The following is a 21,744-nucleotide window of genomic DNA, read 5'->3' as shown; positions in this document are numbered from 1 at the left end:
CTACTTAAGCAGAGTATATGCAGACCTTTCAACAGAATTTCCACTCCATCTGGTCCCAAAGAACAATGCCGAATATCGACAATGTGGAGATTGTAGACGCTTGAATGCTCAGGCGATTCCGGACCGGTGCCCCCTTCTTCTTATACCAAACTGTGCCCATTATCTATCAAATTGTCCTGTTTACTCGACCTTGGATCTCGCCAAGGCTTACCATCAAATCCCTATAGCTCCCCAACATACTCCAAAGGCAACAATGAGTTGAGTTCACACGGATGACTTCTGGCGTAGTTCGGCGGAAGTCTTCCAGAGATTCATTTATTCTGTACTTCAAAATTTGGACTTCTGTTTCGTCTACTTGGGTGACATTCTGGTCGCATCTTCCACCGAGTTTCAGCATTTGGCACACTCGGGTGAATTTTTTAACGTCTCCAATAAAATGGCCTAACTCTCACGTTTTCCAGCAGCAGATGCAATTTTTCCAGGAACTTCCATTACCCCTGACGGCATTCAACTCGACCCATATGACCCAAAGACGGTCAAGGGCCTGCCTAAAGCCGCTCACTACCAGGCATTATTTAACGCCTTCCTGTCTGGTCCTAAGACCAAAAATTCGTAAGTGGTTGTTGGTCTCTAAAAACCATCCAAGCGTTTAAAACCACTAAGTAACAACTGGTAGACGATACATTTTTGGCAATCCCCTCAACGAAGTCCACCCCTAGCCGTGTTCATTAATACCTCAGACAACGCGCGAATTACTAGCTGCATATCTGAGTATAAGGTACTTCTGTTTTCCCTTCAAAGCAAGGTGTTCCCTGTGTTCATGGATCATAAGTCTCTAACTTTCACCTCATGGCACAAGCCGAACAAAGCGTGTCCTCGTTAATTTCGGTGCTTAGCATACATCAGTCAGTTTATATCGGACATTCAACATGTGTCCGGTAAAGACAACTTGGTTGCTGATGCTCTATCTCGGATCAACATCTCTGTCGCAGTCTATTTTTCGCTAACTGCTGAGGCCTAGAAGGATGACGTAGTTCTTCACAGTCTGCGGCCGGACTCCAAATACAAATTTAAGCAGTTCCCCATCTTCGGTTCACATTCCTCTATCTACTGCAAGATCTCCGAAAATAGACTTAGGCTATATATTCCGCTAGGTTTTCATAAGGAAGTGTTTCTCTCGGTGCACGATTTGCACCCCGGTATTCGGACAACAAACCGGTTAGTCTTCAGTAAATATTTCTGGCCGTTCATGAAAAAAGAAGTGAGTTCTTGGGCGAGACAGCGCATCGCATGCCAAAGGTGTAAGGTCACTAGGTACGCTAAGCGCTTCCACACTATAAATCTCGACATTGTAGGCCCTTTGCGAGATTTACATTGCTACAAGCGTTGCCTCATGATCTTTGATCGGTTTACGTGGTGGCCTGAGGCAATATCTCTCAAGGATATGACAGCACAGTTATTGGGGGAGGCCTTTTCTCGAAAGTGGATTCCGGGGGTTGGTATTCCTGTCGTAATCATACAGATCAGAGAATGCAATTCGAATTCTCTCTGTTCTCGGAGCTTGGACAGCTCCTTGGATTCAAACGCCATCAAACAATAGCATACCGCTCGCAGTCCAATGGGATGCTAGAACATTGGCATCGGGGGCTGAATGCAGCATGACCAGCCGTCCTGGTCGCATTTCCCGCCTTTCGTTCTGTTCGGCCTCCGTACAATCGTCCACGAATAGTTTGCTGGCAGTCTTGCTAATCTGGTGTACGGGGAGAATCTACGATTACCCGGCGACCTGACCCTCGACAAGAGAGATGGACTTAGAGAGACTGGATTGTTGCGCCTTCTACGGGAGGCCGTTCTCAGATTTTAACCGCCTCCGCCACACCGCTGGGGACCTGAAAGTCTGCACCCCTATTCTAGTAAGGGTTGATGGGTCCCTATAAGGTCCTCGAGGGTGAGGAGCACACGTTCAGTTTGGCCATCGATGATAAGGCCAAGGTGGTCTTCTTTGATATATTAAAACCTTTCTTCCAGGAGGTAGACGGCCAAGTAGCCCGCTGCGGATTCTATCGCAAAAACCAGTCGTTTTCAGCGGGGGTGGAGTGCTGTGGTGGTATGAGCGTACTGTGTTTTAAAATTAGAGTTAGCCATGGCATCGGAAAAGTTATTTTTCCGCGTCAAGCAAAAAATAAAAAAATAGTGTGGATAGATCGTCTCGTGAGTTCTTCCTACATTAAGAAATTAATTATTAAAAGAATTACTAAATTTAATTAAAACAAGACGGGAAACGGGAAGCTCGGCGCTTCAGGTATGAAAGGTTTTGTTTGCTTCTTCTGTGAGTATATTTGAGTGTAGAACTATCCCATTTGTACGTTGCCCGTTATGTAAATGCATTTAGCATGTTAAATTTAGTACTTCGGGATGCAAATTTACACGGTAAAGACAACTTGGAGCTACTGTAACTTTCTTACTAATAGTAAGATTTTAATCAAACTTGGGAATAATATGCTTCACATCATATTTTATACTGCTACCAACTTTTATAATTCTGGGATGAACTTAAGGGAGGTTTCACTCAATTTTCCCAAAAATACGGTAATATACTATTATTAACTTAATTTGAACAGATATCGATATGGAGAGTATTTTGAGGCCTGGGCACCATATAGAGGCAGCTTCATGATTTTTTTCAAATTTCTCGGTTGGGTAGTTTCTGAGAAAGGACCTTCTGAGAATGGGTCCGTTAAAGAAATCATCATTTTTCCTCCCACTCTCCGCCTTTCTAACAAATTTCAAAACTAAGACCTAAGAACTAAGTACTAATTGAGACCTTTCATTTGATACCGCATATGACTATATTCGGTGAAAAAAATTTTTACACCCCCCTTTTACATGTATGGGAACCCCCCCTAAATATCAACGTAGAAGGATATCACTCACTGCCTGTCTGGGCGTTCACAGTTTCTACCTTATCATTTCGTGTCAATCGGTATAGCTGTTTCTGAGAAAAGTGCATGTGACAGACAGACAGACATACAGATACTACACTTTGATCTTAGCCATAAGGCCGAGAAGCGAACTACTGGTGGAATACTGAACTGGCCAGCCTTCGTTCAGCCTGTCACCGAGCCAGAAGAGCGGCTCAGAGAGCGATAGGCAGAATCGACCAAGGGCAAAAAGAGCGTGCCTATGAGGAAGCCCGCAAAACCCTCAAGCTCGCCATCCAACGGAGCAAGAGGGAAAGCTTTTAGGAGCTCTGTTCGGAAGCGGACGTAAACCTCTGGGGGGCGTCTATAGAATCGTGATGGGGCGATTTAGTGGTCGATCATCTCCGCTGATCACGTGTCCTTCAGTCTTGTTAAAAATTATCCAGGGGCTATTCCCACAGCAAGAGGACAGCATAGAGAGCTTCCAGCGACCTCTGAACGACACGGCAATACCGCCAGTCACCAGTGACGAGCTGCAGGAGATCTGCCCTAGGATGGGAGATAACAAACCTCCGGGTCTGGATGGCGTTCCGAATAGGGCCCTTAAGCTTGCGGTGAAATCCAGACCGGACATGTGCGCTGAGTTGTTCGAAGCGAGCATTGAACAGACAGAAGTTGGTGCTACTGCCCAAGGCTGGCAAACCTCCAGGTGAGCCAAGGTTCCGTAAAGCCAGACCAATCATTGATGCCATCAAAATGGTTACTGGCTTAGCCGAAGATGCAATCCACGGAGAGGGCAGTACTAGCAAATATTGCATAGTAGTGACCCGGGATGTCAGAAATGCATTCAATTCGGCCAATTGGAACCTAATACGGGAATCTTTGGCGAAGATTGGTATTGCCACTTATCTTGCAATTATTGTCAACAGCTATTTACAGGTATGACATCGATGACGGACTCCAGGAGCACGTTGTCTCCGCGGGTGTCCCACAGGGTTCCGTACTGGGCTGACTGCTGTGGAACATCATGTACAACGATCTTAATCTTCCTCTTCTGGAGGAAGGCACGCCGACGATATAGCGCTGGTTGTGGTCGCAAAGCACCTCGAAGATGCTGAGTTATACTAATGCGAAGCTGTTGCTGTTGAGGGTTGGCTAGAGAGTTCTGGTCTGACATTTGCGGAGGAAAAAACGGAAGCGGTTCTCTTCGCCAAACGCCGTAAAAGAAATTTTACCCGTATTCAAATTGGGAATCATATCATCACTTTTAAGCCTGCAATCAAATACTTGGTAGTGATGATAGACGGCAAGCTTAGCTATAAGCAACACGTGCAATATGTTAATGATAAAGCATCCACTACAAGTGTGGTCAAAGGGTAGTATAGGTTCCCGGGCGAAACGTGGATTGGTACCCACGATGGAGCATAAAACCTGGGAAATGGCAGCTGAACCAACATCAACAATTCTACTACCAAACCCTATCTCCACCTCCACGTTTTCTTAATAATGAAAAGCTGTAGAAGGAGAAGGATGAAGGCGAGTCTCCCGCGCCTAAAAACGGGACAAATTGTACCAACTGGTCCTGCAGGTTGGGTGTTGGGTAGAGCTGAGAACCCTACACGGAAAACAACTTGTTACGAAGCCACAACATGACCCTCGGACTGGACGGATTATACAACCACGAACCCGGCAACGACGACGGAATAACGATTTGCGCATTTTCTCATGGAACGTGCGCTCCCTGTACAGAGATGAAGCTGATGAGCAGCTAGCCGATACCCTGTCCCAATATAGGGCTGATGTAACAGCGTTACAGGAGATGCGTTGGACAGGGACCGGTTTCCTGAAGAAGAGTCGCTACACCATATATTATAGTGGCCATCCAGTAAACCATGTGCTCGGAGTAGATTTCTTAGTCAGCCAAAAAATGAAACCTGCTGTTATCGGCTTTGAAAATATAAACGAACGGCTATGCCCTCTGCGCTTCCGAGGCAAGTTTTCAAATATAAGCCTCATTAACGTTCACGCCCCTACAGAGGCGACTGCAGACTCGGAGAGGGATACCTTCTATGAGGCAGTAGAACGAACCCTCGAAGCTTGTCCCAGATACGATATCAAAATCATCCTTGGGGATTTTAACAGCCAAGTAGGGAAGGAGCCCGTATTCAGGTGATACGTTGGCTCCCATAGCTTACATCAAAATACAAATGATAACGAACTGCGGATTATTCAATTAGCAGGGTCACACGAAATGGTTGCTGGAAGTACCTGGTTTGCGCGGAAAACGGTCCACGAACATACGTGGGCTTCTTTAGACGGGACCACTTTCAACCAAATTGACCACGTATTGATCGAACGCCGCCACCTCTCAGCCTTGATGAATGTCAGAACATATAGGGGGGCCAATATAGACTCGGATCACTATCTTGTTGGCATGGTGCTCCGAGTTCGAATAACAATACCATCTAGAATCCCCTCTGACAATCAGGTGAGAGTGAATACTGAAGCCATCCACAACACAGCCCTCCGCGACACCTATAAGAGGGAAATGGATGCCGCAATAACCGCAGTCAACAGAGGACCTGGAGATGAAGCATCAGCAAATGATCTTCACAACCACCTGAAGAACTTGGCCCCAGCCGCAAAAAGAGTCGGAACGGCTGGTTTGACGATGAATGAAGCTAGCAACGGAACGGAAGAATGCCGCATACCGAATAATGTTGCATTCTCAAAGAACGCGGGCACGCGCAGAGACTTAGCACGAACTCCGTCGAGCGGAGAAACGACTTCACAGACGGAAAAAGGAAGCCTGGGAGAACCAACAAGTCTGTGAATTAGAAAAGTGCAGGGAGCAACCGCACCAGGCGCGGAAGTCTTACCAACAAGTCAGCTGGATGAAGCCTTACACAACACCACGATGCTCATCCTGCCGAGACAAAGAGGGAAATCTGATTTCCGACAGAATGGGCATATTGGAGCGATGGGTTGAGTACTTTGATGAGTTACTGAACAACCAGAACATTGGCGAGTTGGAGGTCCCTCCAACTGAAGACGACGGACAAATACTGCCACCACCAAGTTTAGGAGAAACAGTCCGTGCAATTCATCGGCTAAAAAATCATAAGTCGCTAGGAGTCGATGGAATTACAGCCGAATTAGTTAAAAATGGAGGCGACCAGTTACACTAAGTGGTTCATCAACTTGTGGTCAAGATATGGGATAGCGAATCAATGCCTGACGATTGGCAACGTGGCATTATCTGTCTCATACATAAAAAGGGAGATATCACACAGTGCAGCAATTATAGAGGTATCACGTTGCTGAGTACCATCTATAAGATATTCTCCGCTATCTTGTTAGGCCGGATAGCCCCATACGCCCGGAACATCATTGGTCCATACCAAAGAGACTTCACTCCAGGCAAATCAGCAACAGATCAGATTTTCTCTCTGCGGCAAGCGATGGAAAAACTGTTGGAATATGGACAACAGTTGCACCATCTATTCATCGAGTTTAAAGACGCCTATAATAGCATAGCCAGGGTAAAACTGTTAGTTTCGTCGGGATACCTAATTCTCTCATGGCCGTGTATCATGAGAGAATTCGGTATCCCGACGAAACTAATAAAACTGACTAGGCTGACCCTGATCAATGTGCGAAGCCAGATAAAAGCAGCAGGATTACTCTCAAGACCATTCGACATCAACAACGGTCTACGACAAGGGTATGCCCTATCATGCGTTCTTTTTAACTTGGCCCTCGAGAAAGTGATCCGTGATGCTGATGTAAATACAAGAGGTACGATCCTCCTTAAACCCACCGAACTACAGGCCTATGCTGACGATATCGACATCATGGGAAGAACCACCCGAGACGTACAAACTGCCTTCATCCCGATCGAGCAGGCGGCGCGAGATCTTGGGCTGCACATCAACGAAGGCAAGACAAAGTATATGGTGGCAACGTCAGCACCAAAGACGAACCAACCAACAACATCAAACCGCACTGGTCAAACGGGAAGAATGAGGACAGGAGAATACAAATTTGAGACCGCTGACAATTTCTCCTATCTAGAGTCGAAAATCACAACCGATAACAGTGCGATGATGAAATCCGTGCACGGTTGTTGTCAGCCAACAGAGTCTATTTCAGTTTACAAAAACTGTTCCGCTTGGAACGACTGACCATAGGGCCAAAGCTCTTACTGTACAAGACAATGATCTTGCCAGTCCTCATGTATTCCTCGGAGACTTGGGTTCTTAGTAAGGAGAATTGCGAACTCTTGGCCGCGTTCGAGGGAAGAATCTTCCGAAGAATTTTTGGCCCCCTGCATGAGAATGGATGATTTCGTAGCCTACATAACGACGAAATCTATGAGCGATACCATGACCGTCCGGTTGTGGATAAAATCCGGTGGGCGGGTCACTTAATCTGTATGGATTAGGATGATCCCACCCGGAAAGTCTATAAGGGTAATATCTATGGTAGAAAAAGAAGATGAGGCAGACCGTGCCTAAGATGGAGCGATGGCGTAGGCCAGGACGCCAGGCAGCTTTTAGAGATATCGAATTGGTGGACCTCGGCGCAAAACCGAGATGTCTGGAATTCCTTATTAAGGCAGACCTAGACCGGATACCGGTTGTTGCGCCGTTGATGATGATGATGCAAGTGTGGGCCTGGCAAGGATGATACCGAACGTGGGAGGGCCACGACATGCTTCCAGGTTGCTTATAGCTAGAGTAGTGAATTCGATCCTGCTCTATGCAGCTTTAGTTTGGGGAGTCAAGGGTGGTCTCAGTGGGTAAGAATCCCACACGCTGGCATGTCCAGGCTAGTGTCTTTTAAAGATTTCCACCTCTTCAAAAAAAAAAAATAAAAGACAGATAGACACCGAACCGATTTTAATAAGTTTTTGTTTTGCAAACAAAACTTTAAAAACGAATTAAAAGAGCACATTTTTAATAACTGGGCCCACTACTGTGGAACATCATGTATAATGATGTGCCTAACCTTCTGGTTCTGGAGGAGGCTACGGTGGTGGGTTATGCCGATGATATAGCACTGGTTGTGGTCGCAAAGCACCTCGAGGCTACTGAGTTGTACTCAAGCGAAGCAATCGGTGTTGTTAAGGCTTGATTAGAGAGTGCTGGACTGGCACTCGCGGAGGAAAAGACGGAATCGGTCCTAATCACTAAGCGCCGCAAAAGAAATTAGGCCTGCATTAGAATCGGGAATTGTATCATCACTTCCAAGCCGACCATCAAATACTTGGGAGTGATGATAGACGGAGGACTTAATTTTAAGCAGCACATAGAGCATACTTGTAAAAGAGCAACCACCACGAGTAAGACTCTGGCAAGGATGATGCCGAATGTAGGAGGTCCGCGGCATACTTGCAGGCTGCTCATAGTCAGGGTGGTGAGCTCTATCATGCTGTATGCAGTCCCAGTTTGGGGAAAAGCACTGCAGGTTTTTGGCAATATACATAAACTGAGTACGGTTTACAGAAGAACATCCTTAAAGGTATGTTCTGCCTCCAGGACCGTCTCAAACGATGCAGCGTTCGTCATTTCGAGAATGATGCCGATTGACATCCTGGCAACCGAAATGATGAACATTTATAACACCAGGTCCATCTCTCCCTTATCTCAGGTGAAAAAAGCCGAAAGGGAGATATCCATAAGCAGATGGCAAAAGCAATGGGAGCAGTCAGAAAAGGTTCGTTGGACTTACAGGTTGATCCCTTCCATCGGGGAGTGCCTGGAGAGGAAGCATGGGGAGGCCAATTATAATCTCACCCAGTTTTTCACCGGCCATGGAGGATACCGTCAATACCTGTACAGGTTTAAATTGGACACCTCACCTAATAGTCCAAACTGCGACGGGGTCTCAGAGGACCCAGCGCACGTATTCTTCCGGTGTCCTAGGTTCGTGGAAGAAAGCAGGAACCTAGAGAATACTCTAGGTGAAGTGTTATCACCGAATAATTGCCTTCGGAGAATGGTACCCTGTTAGGAAGACTGGGATGGGATCAATTCCATGATCGCTGTAATCCAGGATAAACTGCGAAAAGCAGAAGAAGTGAGGAAGACGCGGTGCCCAGGCCAGAGTCTTTTGAAGATTTCCACCTCCTCAAAAAAAACAAGACAGACAGACTAACAGACAGATGGACAGACAGACAGATATTGAACCCATTTTATCATAGTAAGGTTTTGTATGCAACGAATTAAAAGAGTACATTTTTAATAACAGCCGTAATGGTTTTCTATTTGAGGATTGAGAGGTTCTAAGTTCGCATCCACTTGATTGTCGAACTAGACCAATATCGGCCCGATTCTTTCTCGGATCGGCACGGTGGGAGCGGTTGGACAAGGGTCGACGAACTCATAGACTCAGACAGACACGGCGTATACCATAAATACCTGGTTTAAATTAGACAGCTCACCTTCGGGTGATCCGGAGATATCTTCTTTCATTGTGCTAGATTCGTAGAGGAAAGAAAGAGGCTAGAGGAGGTATTAGGAAATTCTAATTGGGGAAATGGTGTGGCGGATTCAGTGGAAGTTGAGAAAGGCAGAAGATGCGAGAAAGTCGTGGTTGCGAATGAAATCGAAGGGCGAAAGGAAAGGCTAGAGCTATGTCTAGTCCGCAATGTAATATTTTGCGGGGGTTTCGTAAGGGTTTTGCGGACAGGAGTTAAGGGGCGCTTTTAGTGGGTATCTCTTGCAGACAGACAGACAGACAGTAAACCGGTTTGAATGAGGTTTCGCTTTCCCCCGAAAGGATTTCGCAACTGAACGTGACAAAAGTTAAAGAAGAAGCAGAGGATTAGGCTGCTCCAGACCCATCCATTCTGTGCTGATAGTACTAAAGATATCGAGACATTGGATCTTTTGATTAGTTTTAGGACGGTTTAGTTCGTGGCATATTCGTTGTGTTGGATTCTCCTGTAAATATTAGGAGACCTATTATTCCTGGATCACTTTGTTTGCTGTTTTCTATAAACTAATAGATTCTGGTAATTAGATTAGATTGCTCATGTGAATATGCTAGGCATTTCTTTGAAGTGTGTTATATAATACATTGTGTTGTTTTTATAATAATTTCGATTTTAACTTTGAACGTATTTTTGCTCACATTTTGTTGAGTAAATAGCTCCCTCCCTTTCAACCCATTCCTATTTTTCTACTAGGGTTTGCACCTAGAAAACGATTTCACCCTTCCCATATTCAGACAAACTATGTCCTAACCAATTTAAAGTAAAACCATTCTCAAGAATCACCAAACAAGAAAGTATCTATCAAAGCACTATCGTCCATTGTATAAATCGATAATCGGGAGTCTGTTGCCTCATTCCTGCATTTATTCCTAGCAAGGGGCTAGACGGCTCAAGTTTTAACTTTGCGCTGCGTTTTTCACTTCCTTCGTGTTGATGTTGCGTGCGGATTCTTAGGCCACAGTCAATATGGGAGCACTTTTCACAAGCTTACACCACTGCTGGGGATCCTTTCTTAGCCATTAGAATGAATCAGCATCCAGCTTGCTGCTGCTATTCCTCAGAAAACCGTTACTTGCTGGACACGAAATGCAGTGCTCTTTTGGTGGTTGAAAAGGTCCCACACAGTCCTTGCAGCGTCACCTTGCCGTCCAAGGAACCACTTTTTCCTTTGTTCTAAGGTTGTTCCGTGCTGGCTAGATTATTGCACGCATCCTGTGAAAAACTCCCGAGAAATTGCAGGACGTTATTGCTAACCACGCAACGTCTTGTTGTGCAAATCGCATTCCTCGGTGAAAGTTTGTGGGAAAGCTTTCCGGGTGGTGTAAACCAACCCCGGTCGGCGGCATTTCCACGGAAAGCGCATGTGTTTTCCCTGTGACGATAAAATCATTTTAGGCGACGGGAATCCGCTTCGTGACTAAGAGCAATGAAAAGCACGAAAAAGCTAAATTAGTTCGCTGCGGATTTTTGACCAAAAAGCATTTGGGATATTCGCTTTTGTTTCAAGTAATTACGTTTACATTTCGTGTGCCTACAGTATCTGAATCTATTCTGTGCGCGCGTATTCATCTTTTTGTTGTGATTTTAGAAAGTGGGACCTGATTAAAAATTGAAGTGGGATCGATTGCGCCCGCGACCGGACCCTTTTCTTTGTAACCGTAACGGCAGGGTGAGAGCGAAATAAATCGTTACGAAATTAGAAGTTGTTGGTCGTGTCCTGAAAACTGATCAGACGGAGTTCGGCGTGGAATCCGCTTAAGGACTTGGTGATTGCGTTCGGGAGTCCACTGGGCAGCCTCGGTCTCTTCTTGGCAAGCCGTGCTGAACTCACACCTGTGCAGCGGAAATTAGAACGAGTGTGCGAACGGCGATAGGGTGCATGGTGCAAGTGCAAGTGATCGGCGAAAAGTGGTAGCGGCCGTGAAAACTGACTCGAACCTGCTCCCATTCCGCTCATATCGCGAGTCGCGTTGTATGCGTGCAGCGGATATAGAGGATTATCTGAGAGCCACCGCCGAGCACATTTCGGTAGCGAGCCCCATTACATCTTCAGTGCACCGAAAAAGTAAGTCCACAGATGCACACAGTGCACTTAGTTCGAAGCGCATTACATCCCCCACAGAGCACCTCCGGCTGCAGTTTGCAGTTCGCAGCAGAATTTGCATTGCAGCTAATTATTAGATCCGTCGGCATTCGATTAGTCCCCGAGCAGTGGAGCCTTCGCTGAACTTGCTGGGCCACGCTCCTCCCGAAACGACAATTTACGTGTAGTTATAAATCATGACCTTACATAATCATTTTTTTCAGACTTCCGAACTCCCCATGCTAGGACTCGCAAGGTGGAGCCGACAACTACCTTGAACACTTCACAGCCTGCGGACTTGGGGTTTAACTGCTTGGAAAATTATATACGAGTACGCTAGCGTTTCTCGCTCGCGGTGACGGGTGGCCTGCCTTCGTTAATGGGCCATAGGGTTCCTTGCGAAGAAGGTCATTACACAAAAATCGATAGCGCAGACTGTTTTGTGCATGCCGCGGTCGTCCTTTGGCGTGAGGGACGAATGCTTCGGCCGCGGTAATGTTGAACAATGCCGAATTCCACGGTTTTATTTTTGGACATTAGAAGGCGCAGTTGAAAGGTCGTAACTCCCTTTACACCCCTAATTACGTTTTCGTGTACAAACATAAAGAGCTGAAGAATGGATTTCGCAGTCCATAAAGAGTAGGAAGGCCGGGAAATCCGTTGGCCTACAAATGTATTCAATTCATGTGATGTCTTTCACCTTCCAGAGCGTGTAACGTATGATTCCGTTAAAAAATTTTATATCCTTTCAAGCGATTCGTCTCGGTCCTACGGTACCTTAATTTGTTTTGGTTGGGACAGGTAAGGCGCTGTCACGAGAAGCCTATCAGTTACGAGGAAGTCAAGAAAGGGACCTTCCGCAATCACATTTAATCAAATTTGAGGGGGCAACGGCTATGAAAACAATCAAGGGGGAGGAGGGTTTTCGTGGGAAAATCGGCTTGGATATGAACAGATAATTAGCAAATCTATACCATTTAATTAGGTCGATAAACGAAGTTGGAGTTAGGGTGTAATTAGTTTCGCTATCCCCTCGCAAGATTGCTCGAGAATATATAATGGAATGACGAAGGACAACTGTGTAATTGGAAAGAAGAACGGATTGGCAATTATTTGAAATTGTAGCCTTGCTCATTGTTTTTTCGCGTGACTTCAGAAATAAGGTCAATAACTCAAAGATGTTCTTTCGACGGCGAGGTCGTTGGAAGTGGTATGTGTATGTGCAATGGACGGGATATTGATTTCCAAAATGAATTAAGTGTCTTGGCAATGATATCAACTGTTACAAACTATTTGCGCCAGGGTAGGGTTGCAGAGTGGCTGATTATGACGAAAGATAGTATTTGCCATTGTGGTGAAGTATGTAAGTAGACAATCCGTCTTTAGATTGCTAAACGAATAACGTGGTGGTAACATATAGGCTCAAGAGAAACTTGGTTGACGTACTCCTTGTTGTTGTAGGCTTGCCCACAGTATTCTGGTGGTAATGAAGCTGAAACAAAGGTTGTTGTATTTTGGGCTTGGAAATTGGATGGACTAGACATTAAAACGATTCTGCTGCTTAAAAGCGAATTCACTTTTTTTTACAAAAATACTTAGCAAACGCATTCCTACATGTGCTTATTTCAAACTTCAATAAAGGGAGGTATTAGTAGCTATTCATATATCGATTTTGTGATATATGCTCGCACCTAAAATCCTGGGATATATAGAAATGCGGCTCACAAATATACGTAATTGGTTATCTTGATTAAATGTGCCATGTAATATGATGACCTGTCATTTTGTTGGCGAGACAGCTACAGAACTGGCACTAACCGTGATGGCCTAACTCAAATCGTATTGACTGGTGGTGACCAAACTCGTAGTGCGGAAATCAAAATCACAATACATCTGCAAGAAGGACAAAGAGTGATGGTGAAACGGTGCTGCGCTGAACATGTCCGTGTAATAAAAAAACTATCAGTTTGTTGTTTCGATTTGTCCAATAGGTTGCACGGTATATTTGACTATGATGACTAAGTAAAAATAGATACATTATAACGACATCATCCATAGTTAAATGTGGGGACGAAAAGTGCTTTCGCTGTTTGCAAGGTGTGGTTACTTTGCTAGTTGAAATTTAGAACAAATCAAGTCAATAAAGACTGCAAATATAAAACAAGTCGAAAACCGGACGCTGAGCGCTTTGTATTTTCTATTCGAAAGCTGCTAAAGATATAGTTATAATGAAACTTGGATCAGGGCACATTATTTAAAATCCCAACGGTGCACTACAGTAGCTTGGAGGAGGCAATCTGGTCAGCATTGCGCTCGCCCGGGATTATTACGCTACTTTGACTCAGCTTCTCATGCACAGCTGAGCCGACTGGTATCTGCTCTAACCACTAACCACCAATCCGGACCAAGATATAATTAAACACAACCTTTTGAGTCCGTTTAAAAGAGAAGGAGGGTATTTCAAGTGGTTCATGGATGCTCTGCAGCCCATTTTAGACCTTGGTCTTCAGGATGTCCTTTCTCCAACCACGTCGATCCATCGATGATGTCTTTCCGTTTCAAAATCTGAACCGCGATGCGCTGTTTTCGTAAACAGAATCTGCCCAGCCTTTTTAGGGTTGTCCCACGGGTATTCTTCTTCTGTTCTCATTTCATATCCGAGTATCTTCAATACGTTAAACATGGTATAATGTTAGCAGTTTTCCGACATGGGTGTTATTTCATTCGCCTTGTCTAGTGATAATCTGACGATAAAGTTTATTTGCTTCTATGCAGCATTGCTTCAGTTTTTCTCAAGTTTAGCACCCCTTTGCTTCTAAAAATACACTCCTTCCAATTTCCTAATCCTCATCCCAACCGTTATAATTTAGGGGTAGGTAGGTAGGTATCAGTGGCCGCTCCGAGGAGCCCAATTAGCGCTTTGGTGCGCCGTTTTGATGCCACAAACTCCTAAGACCGTGACTGTTGTTATGGGAGTAGGGAGGCAGAGTCCAACCGGTTCGGACCTTCAGAGCCAGCCCGTAACATTCACGAAGGAAAGCAGCTCTCCCACCCTGCAGCTAGAAATCTCTCTGAGGTCCCCAAAGAATGGTGTACCCAGTATCCGCAGCCTGACTCTAGCCAGAGTTGGGCAATCGCAGAGAAAGTGCATGTGGGTTTCGCTTCCTTCCCCGCAGCATTTGCACGCGTCTGGCACAGGAGTTCTTGTGATCGGGCTATGTTATAAGCGGGCCAAATTCTCCTTGACTTGGCACAGCTTGTAAGCCTTCGCCATCTCAGGGCCGCGGCTGCTAGGTAGTGCGAGTAGACTCCGCCCCCGACAGCCGCCAGTGGAACACCGACAGTATTCACCGAGGGACTGCCAAGAGCAGAGCCTTGGCTGGCCAAACCATCAGCCCGCTCATTCCTCTCTATATTATTATGCCCGGGAACCCAGAGGAGAGTGACCTTGAGCGTGCCGCCCAGACGGTTAAGCGCATCTCTGCACTGCCCCACCAGCCGGGAAGATGTCGTCGTTGAGTACAAGGCCTTGATGGGCGCTTGGCTTTCGGTCAGAATGGCTATGTTACACTTGATTCTCGAATCACGCTCCAGCCATCGACAGACTTCCAATATCGCCAGTGCTTCAACCTGGAATACACTAGCGAAACCTGGTAGTCCATACGACTTGGATACACCGTGTGTCATAGTCTTGCAACACGCCGCTGATCTTCCACTTTGCCCTGGTTGGAAGGTCCACAGCAAGGTTTCTTGTGAAGTTCAGCTTGCGTGTGACATAGTCCGTGGGGGATGCCCAGATTTCCCTAAGATGTTGCTGTGGCCGTAGGACTTCGCTGCCCAGTATCCGGACTCACGTAGTCCGACGGCACTGCACGCTCCAACATATTTAATGTGGAGGTCTAGGGGAGGAGATGCAGGAGTACATTGAGAGCATCTGCCGGGCAGGACTGCAGAGCCCCAGTAGCACCTGCACACGCGGTTCTTTGAATCCTATTAAGCTTCATTCTATTGTATTTTTTCTTAATTTAAATTAAATTTTTCTTTTAAAGAGGTGGAAACCTTCAAAAATCTAACTCTAGGGTTCATTTTTGAATGTGTGGGATTTTCACCTACTAAAACCACCTCTTGCTAAGCTACGACTGAAATTTCCCCAACCAGTAGCTTTCTTTGCATATTTAAGTTTTGCTTTTATTGGGAGGAGACTCTGTGGTCAACCCTAGCCCTTTGGTTGGCTTCGCCGAGGAACTGGCTGTTCCTCAATAGCTTATATCATTAGGCGTCCTTTATGTTAGCAGCAAGTCATTTGGCTTTACCCTTTTAAGTCGTCTCATTATATTAGCGGTATCAGAGAGACCTTCAAATTTTGTTTTTTTACCACAGCCTGGATCTGCTTATAAGTTAGCAACTTGTTGTGGACGGTCAGCTGGGAATTCCTTCCAATAGCTTGTGAATTTGTCTGTATCTGGAATTTAGCTCGTCCTTTTTTCTTAGGATGTGTCTTTTTCAGCTAAGCTTAGCAGGTGTCATACCTAAGTATTTGATCTCATTCTCCTGTCTTGTCCGTTTATGATGGCTTTATCTGGATTCTCTTTTTTGTTTATGAATGTACGTTGATTTGCTTTCCTTTAACTTTATTTTCCATTTCTTGGTCCATTCTTCAATTTGGCTATAGCTGTTTGTAGCTTTATTTTTGCTTTTTCCGTAATTTTACCCGTGGTAAGGATAGCAGTGTCGTCTAAAAACGTCGCTATTTTGGCTTCTTCATAGTAAGGTATATTATTGGTATACAAAAGAAACAGTGTTGGGTCTAAGGCACTGCCCTGCGTTACACCAGCTGCATTTTTTTCAGTTTAGAGTAGGTTCTTTCGTATTTCACCGTGAATAGGCGCTCTGATACATATGATTTTAAGATATCGAGAAAATCTTCTGGGAGGTTAAATGTTAAGTAATCAATTTATTTTTTTAAATAATTTTCTTTACTAAAACAAAACTTCTTTTACAAAAATATGCAATTTTCTGATATTTTGAAAAGGCCTAATCATACTGCATATTGTTGGATGCAACCTGACTTTGTTGTTGCTGGCTGGGGAGAATGAGAATTTATTCTCGCAATTTACATAATTTTCGCTTTTACTACCGCCGACTTTGAATATAAGGTTCAAGTGGAGGGTCAACAGAAGCAGAAAGTAGCATGGCGTAGACCGGCTGAGGAAAATTGACCGGTGATCAGCTGGACCAGAGAGATGGTGAGGAATTGCTGTCGGCATAGGACAGCAGATGGGAGTGGCATAAGGAATCAAAAAGTTTAGATTATATGGCATTTTGAAAAGTGAAAAAAGTGTGTGCGAAACAAAGGGAATTTAACCGATATCGGTCCCGGAGTCGCCAGAAACAGAAAGGAGGAAGTTTAGGAGTCGTTCGACTGTATTGTTGAGGAAATGCAAATAAAGTATTACGGCCTGTTTAAAATCCAGCAGATAATTTTCAACGAGTTAAACTCAGTCAGCCGGTAGCTCATTCACCTGTACTTTAAAAGAGCAACTTGGATAGGTCGTGTATGAATTCACATGGGATGCCAAATCAAGGAGAGAACATCAAAGGCGGCGCCTCATTGTATATCTGAGGCAGGAGAAGCATCGATTGAGGATGAGATCCGTCGTAGACCTTTCCTCTCGATAGCCTCACTCGGGTCGAAAGTTTTACCAGTTCCAGTGTCAGATTGAACAGTAGAGTGCCGAGTCCATTTCTTTGCTTGTCTGAAACGCATCAAGCTCTTGACTTTGACCTCCGCTGTTGTGTGTGACAGTGCCATTACGGCAAAGCCTACCATTTGTTCAGGAATTTCCAAGCCATGCATTACTTTGCACAGTACGTTTCGGTCAATATTGTCATATGCCATAAAGTCAACGAATATTTGATGGATGATGATGTTGAATTCCTAGCATTTATCTAACATCTGTTTGGTCTTAAATAGCTGGTCAATTGTCGATCTTTCAATAAGAAACTTCATTGGTATTCACCGATCGTCTGATCGGCATACAGTCTAATTTTTTTCTCCAATATTTTCGGGAAGACTTTATGAGACATAAAAAGTATTAAGATGCTTCTGTAATTTTGGGAGTCAATTTTTCAAATTTGTTGAGGATGTTGCGTATCATATTTTTGACCACCTATCTGGAATCTGTTTTTGGTTCCAGATGGAGAGAATCAAATTACGAGTCCAGCGAGGATGTCATCTATACCCGGCGTCTAATTGAATATTTGGGATTTGATGGCTGACTCCATTTCTTTCAGTGTTGACGTTGCAAATTCTGGTGACTAAGTTTTATGCGAGAGATGGAGGAGTTCTTTGAGACAAGATGCCTATCTTTCATTTGGTTCACTTTCACCCGCAATGATTGCCCTCTTTTTGATTTTACTGAGGTTGGTTTTGGATGACCGCTTTTGTCTATTTTGTAAGCTTGTCTTGTGCTGTTGCTCGCAGTGTTGTCGCCAATTTCCTTTAATTCCTCGTCAAAATGTTTTCGTTTCTTTTGCCTTAACATTTTATTAGCAATTTTGGTAATTTTTTCTCTTCTTTCTTGGGTGTCGCTCTATATGTTTTCTGCATGACTCGTTTTTATTGTCGAGCCTTTTTTGGCATTCATCGTCAAACCAATCATATCTCCGTTGTCGGGATTCATATCGAACCACTTCTCTTGCTGTCGTTTTGATGCACGTTTCAGATCGTGCCAGGTGTCATCGGGGAATCCCACGAAATTTTGGAAAATACAATCTAATCGCTCTCCAATTTTGCCTTGAATTCCGCTTTTTTAGTTTTCCAACCTCAAAATCTTGTAGTTGGTTTTTATTCGGCACCTGTGAAAGCTTTTTACCCTTTTGTGGTTGGAGTTGCAGGTTGTTCCTCGGATGGTCATGTTTAGTGATGAGAATATAGTCTACCTGGTTGAAGAGAATGCGGGGACGATCAAGTTCTTTTGAGAATGCGGTTGTGTAGGAAGCATGTCGATTTTATAATTAAATTTCGGCTACTTGTGAAGTCAATGGGGCATTGACCGTTGTCTTTTGATATATCATGAGGCTATACCCCACGGTCGTTCCTCGATGTGTTGCGTCGGTCCTAACTTTTGCCTTGAAATCATCGAGCAATATCTTGACGTCATTCGGAGGCAATGAGCCGTATAGTCTTTCAATGGTATCGTGAAATTGCTTTTTGACTTTGTCACCTGTTTTCTTAAGTTGGGGTGTGCATGCCAAGTATTCAAATTCTTTGCTCTAATACGAAGCGCGTACAATCTTTCGTGTATAATTTTGAAATCAATATCATTTGCTTTAAAGTCCCTATCAACGATATAAGCGGTAATCTCACAAGAATACATGTTCGGTTCCTGGACTGCCTAAACTTTGAGTTTGTACTTGCTGGCTTGTCAGAGTATCTGACAGTACAAATCTTATTCTAACATTCCAGGAATCAAGAGTGTAGTCATTCATTCGTTTATGCGATCGTTTCCATAAAAAAATCGTATCCGGCTATTTATCCTGTCTCTATACATGATGTTTGGTTTTTTGATGGTTGGCTGTAGGTCTAGCGCTCCGAACTCCCAACCTTCCATGATGAAGGGTTGTCATCTGATAGGATGCAGTGTATTGGAATTATCCCATCTAAGCCGGGCAATAATCTTTATTTTTTTTTCAGTCACAGTTTTTTGTTACTGGGGACGATGCAAAGTATGTTGCCTCAAACCCTCCTTTACCAGAACTGGCACCAGAATGCTATTAACATCGGGGAGTTCATTTCAGGGTGTAGGTGCGGTAAATCCCACTCGGTCTAATAGTTGAAGTGTTACTAGTAAGATGGGAGTGCCCCGCTGAAATAATCACTAATGTCTTGGTCGTTTCTACCTCGTTCTAGAAGATCAGGCCTATAACCGCTGGTATTTTCAAAAGATCCGTACCTCAATGTGTTTAGCCCAGACTAGGAGCGGAGGCTTCATCACTTTCCTCACAAAATTTGCCAGGATTATCCACAGGCATCCCTAGCTAACTACCTGGAGGAGTTATTTAGCCTGCTATGGAATTGAAAATCATCCAAATCTTTGTAGATTTTCGATATATGTTCCCAACATGTGAGAGTAGCTTTTGGTCTAGTATAATTCGTATTTATTTGACCTCTCTTTCTCGTTGAACTTCCGTGTCATGTAGTCTGATGGCTATCAAATGATCAAGCTTACGCTTCCTAGTGAATGGGACCTTCCAGCTCTAGGTACGAGTAATTCCCAATTCAGTTTGGATTATATCGTCAGTGTAAAGCTGGACCTGTATTGCTGCATTTGTTATCTCTCCCGGGAGCTCGTCAACTACTGAAAGATTTAGGGTGTAAAGGATACTTCACTATAACATCCGAAATGAGGATATCCGTGCGTTGCACTGATCATGGAAAGCATCAAGGGAGGCGTCTTCGGTGGTAGTTTATTTAATTCGCATTGACGCGAATTCGCTTGCCGTCTTGACCGTGCAAGTAGTCAAATCAAAATAAGGTTTTTTCCCTTTTCCATACATGCGAAAGGTGGGTGTTTTTTCCAGCGAATATAGTCATATTGGGTATCAAATGAAAGGCGTCGGTTAGTACTTTCCGAAGTCAATCTTAGTTTTGACGTTTGTTAGAAAGACGGAGAGCGCGGGGGATGGAGAGTAATCATTTTTTTAACGGATCATTCTCAGAAAGTACCCAACCGAAAAGTCTGAAAAAAGTCATGAAGCTGCCTCTATACGGTGGCTAGGCCTCAAAATAATCCTCATATCAATATATTCTCAAATTAAGTTAATAATAGTATATTACTATGGAAACAGCCTAGCAACCTGGCATTTCAGTTTGCCCTAGAGTCATAAAAATTTGCAGTAGCATAGGCTATCGCATGATATCCTCAAGTTTAATCAACATGTTACTATTACTTATAAAGTTGCAGTAGCTCAAAGTTATATCAATATCACATTAAATGCTAAATATACATATATGTACATTGTGCGCTACGTATAACTGGGATAGTTCTGCACTTACAGAAGAAATAAACAAAACCTTTCATATCTGAAGCGTCGAGCTTTATTTTTACTTACTTGTCGTCTTCTTCGGTGCTAGATCGAACTAATAAATGAAAAATTCCTTTTCATATTTCTCGATGTTTTCATATAACAGATTTGCCCATTGGATCGATTGGGTCTTTGGATCCCAGAAGAGTTTTAATAAGGCTGTTTTTGCTACGAAAAACGCGTCTCACAATAAAAGGGAGGTTTGGTTGATCTCCAAGGCCATTCGCCTTTTAGTCTGTTGATTTGCAGTAGCTTCCAAACTTCTAGAATAAGTTTGGTTTCTTTCAACACACCCTTTGAGGATATGGGGAAGGTTAATAGCCAACAGGTCATAAAGGCGATCTTATGTTTAAGACGTTTGGTATACGTCGGTTCCCTGTAAATATCTAGATTTAAGATTTGAGACTTGATCCCTTCATGTCCGATTTCTCTGGGATTTTGTTGCGTTTGGAGGAGCATTAGCATCCTTGTCCTTAACAAGGGGTCTCATTTCTTCACGCAAAGCATTCTTCCATTTTCCAGCTAACGTCCTCCCTTCGGGGTTTGCGGTGTCCCGTTCACGTCTCTCGCTTTTCTTCCTTCTCCTTGTTTTGCTAAAGATATAGGAATATTTACTGACAGGTAGGATTTACTTTGTAGTCCCTTCGACAGTGCGAGCTTTCATATGAGAGTTCCTAAACACCATCCTCCGCGCAGTTCCATTGAGGAGAAGTTTATCGATGATGCTGCAATTTGAGCTATTAGGTATGAGTGAGAGAGAGTTCTTCATTCTCGAAATAAAGATGATGCTCTCTCTGGTGGGTCAAAAACAGAGAAAGAAGGCTTCTTTCCAATCGGCCTGGTCTACCATCAAGTGGAAGGCGGAACCATGGCCCCTTATATTCTTAAACATAAATTTATGAGGTTCTTTAATTTCCTGTTGTGATTGAATTTCAATCTTTCATTTCCAGGAAATATGGGTCACCATGTGGTGACTATCTCTGAGCACCTTCAGACTCTTTGTTATAGTTCATTCACCAAGCTGAAACCCTCTACCTTCATGTATTTGTCATTCCTATCGTCAATGAATGTTTATTTCACCTTCCTTCAAGGGCCAGCCATCCAAAATTCGACATATTCACAATGGTGAACTTGGGTCGCACGCCAGAACAGAA

General features: G+C 44.1%; 1 protein-coding gene and 1 non-coding gene across 2 annotated transcripts in view; one reads left to right on the top strand and one right to left on the bottom strand.

Annotated features, from left to right (window-relative positions):
- Nucleotides 1–2,978: 2,978 nt before the first annotated feature.
- LOC119650502 lies at nucleotides 2,979–3,073 on the bottom strand. The gene has a single exon (XR_005249316.1). It is a non-coding gene; the product is annotated as a U2 spliceosomal RNA (small nuclear RNA).
- A 7,721-nt stretch (nucleotides 3,074–10,794) lies between these two features.
- Nucleotides 10,795–21,744, top strand: part of LOC119649571 (glycine receptor subunit alpha-2) — a 371,241-nt gene continuing 360,291 nt past the window's right edge. Inside the window, exon 1 of the mRNA XM_038051774.1 lies at nucleotides 10,795–11,485. The gene's annotated coding sequence lies outside the window, so the exon portion shown is untranslated. The remainder of the gene's footprint in view (nucleotides 11,486–21,744) is intronic.

This window comes from Hermetia illucens, chromosome 2 (genome assembly GCF_905115235.1).
Source record: "Hermetia illucens chromosome 2, iHerIll2.2.curated.20191125, whole genome shotgun sequence".
NCBI classification, from domain to species: domain Eukaryota; kingdom Metazoa; phylum Arthropoda; class Insecta; order Diptera; family Stratiomyidae; genus Hermetia; species Hermetia illucens.
This window is presented reverse-complemented; position numbering and strand designations above follow the sequence as displayed.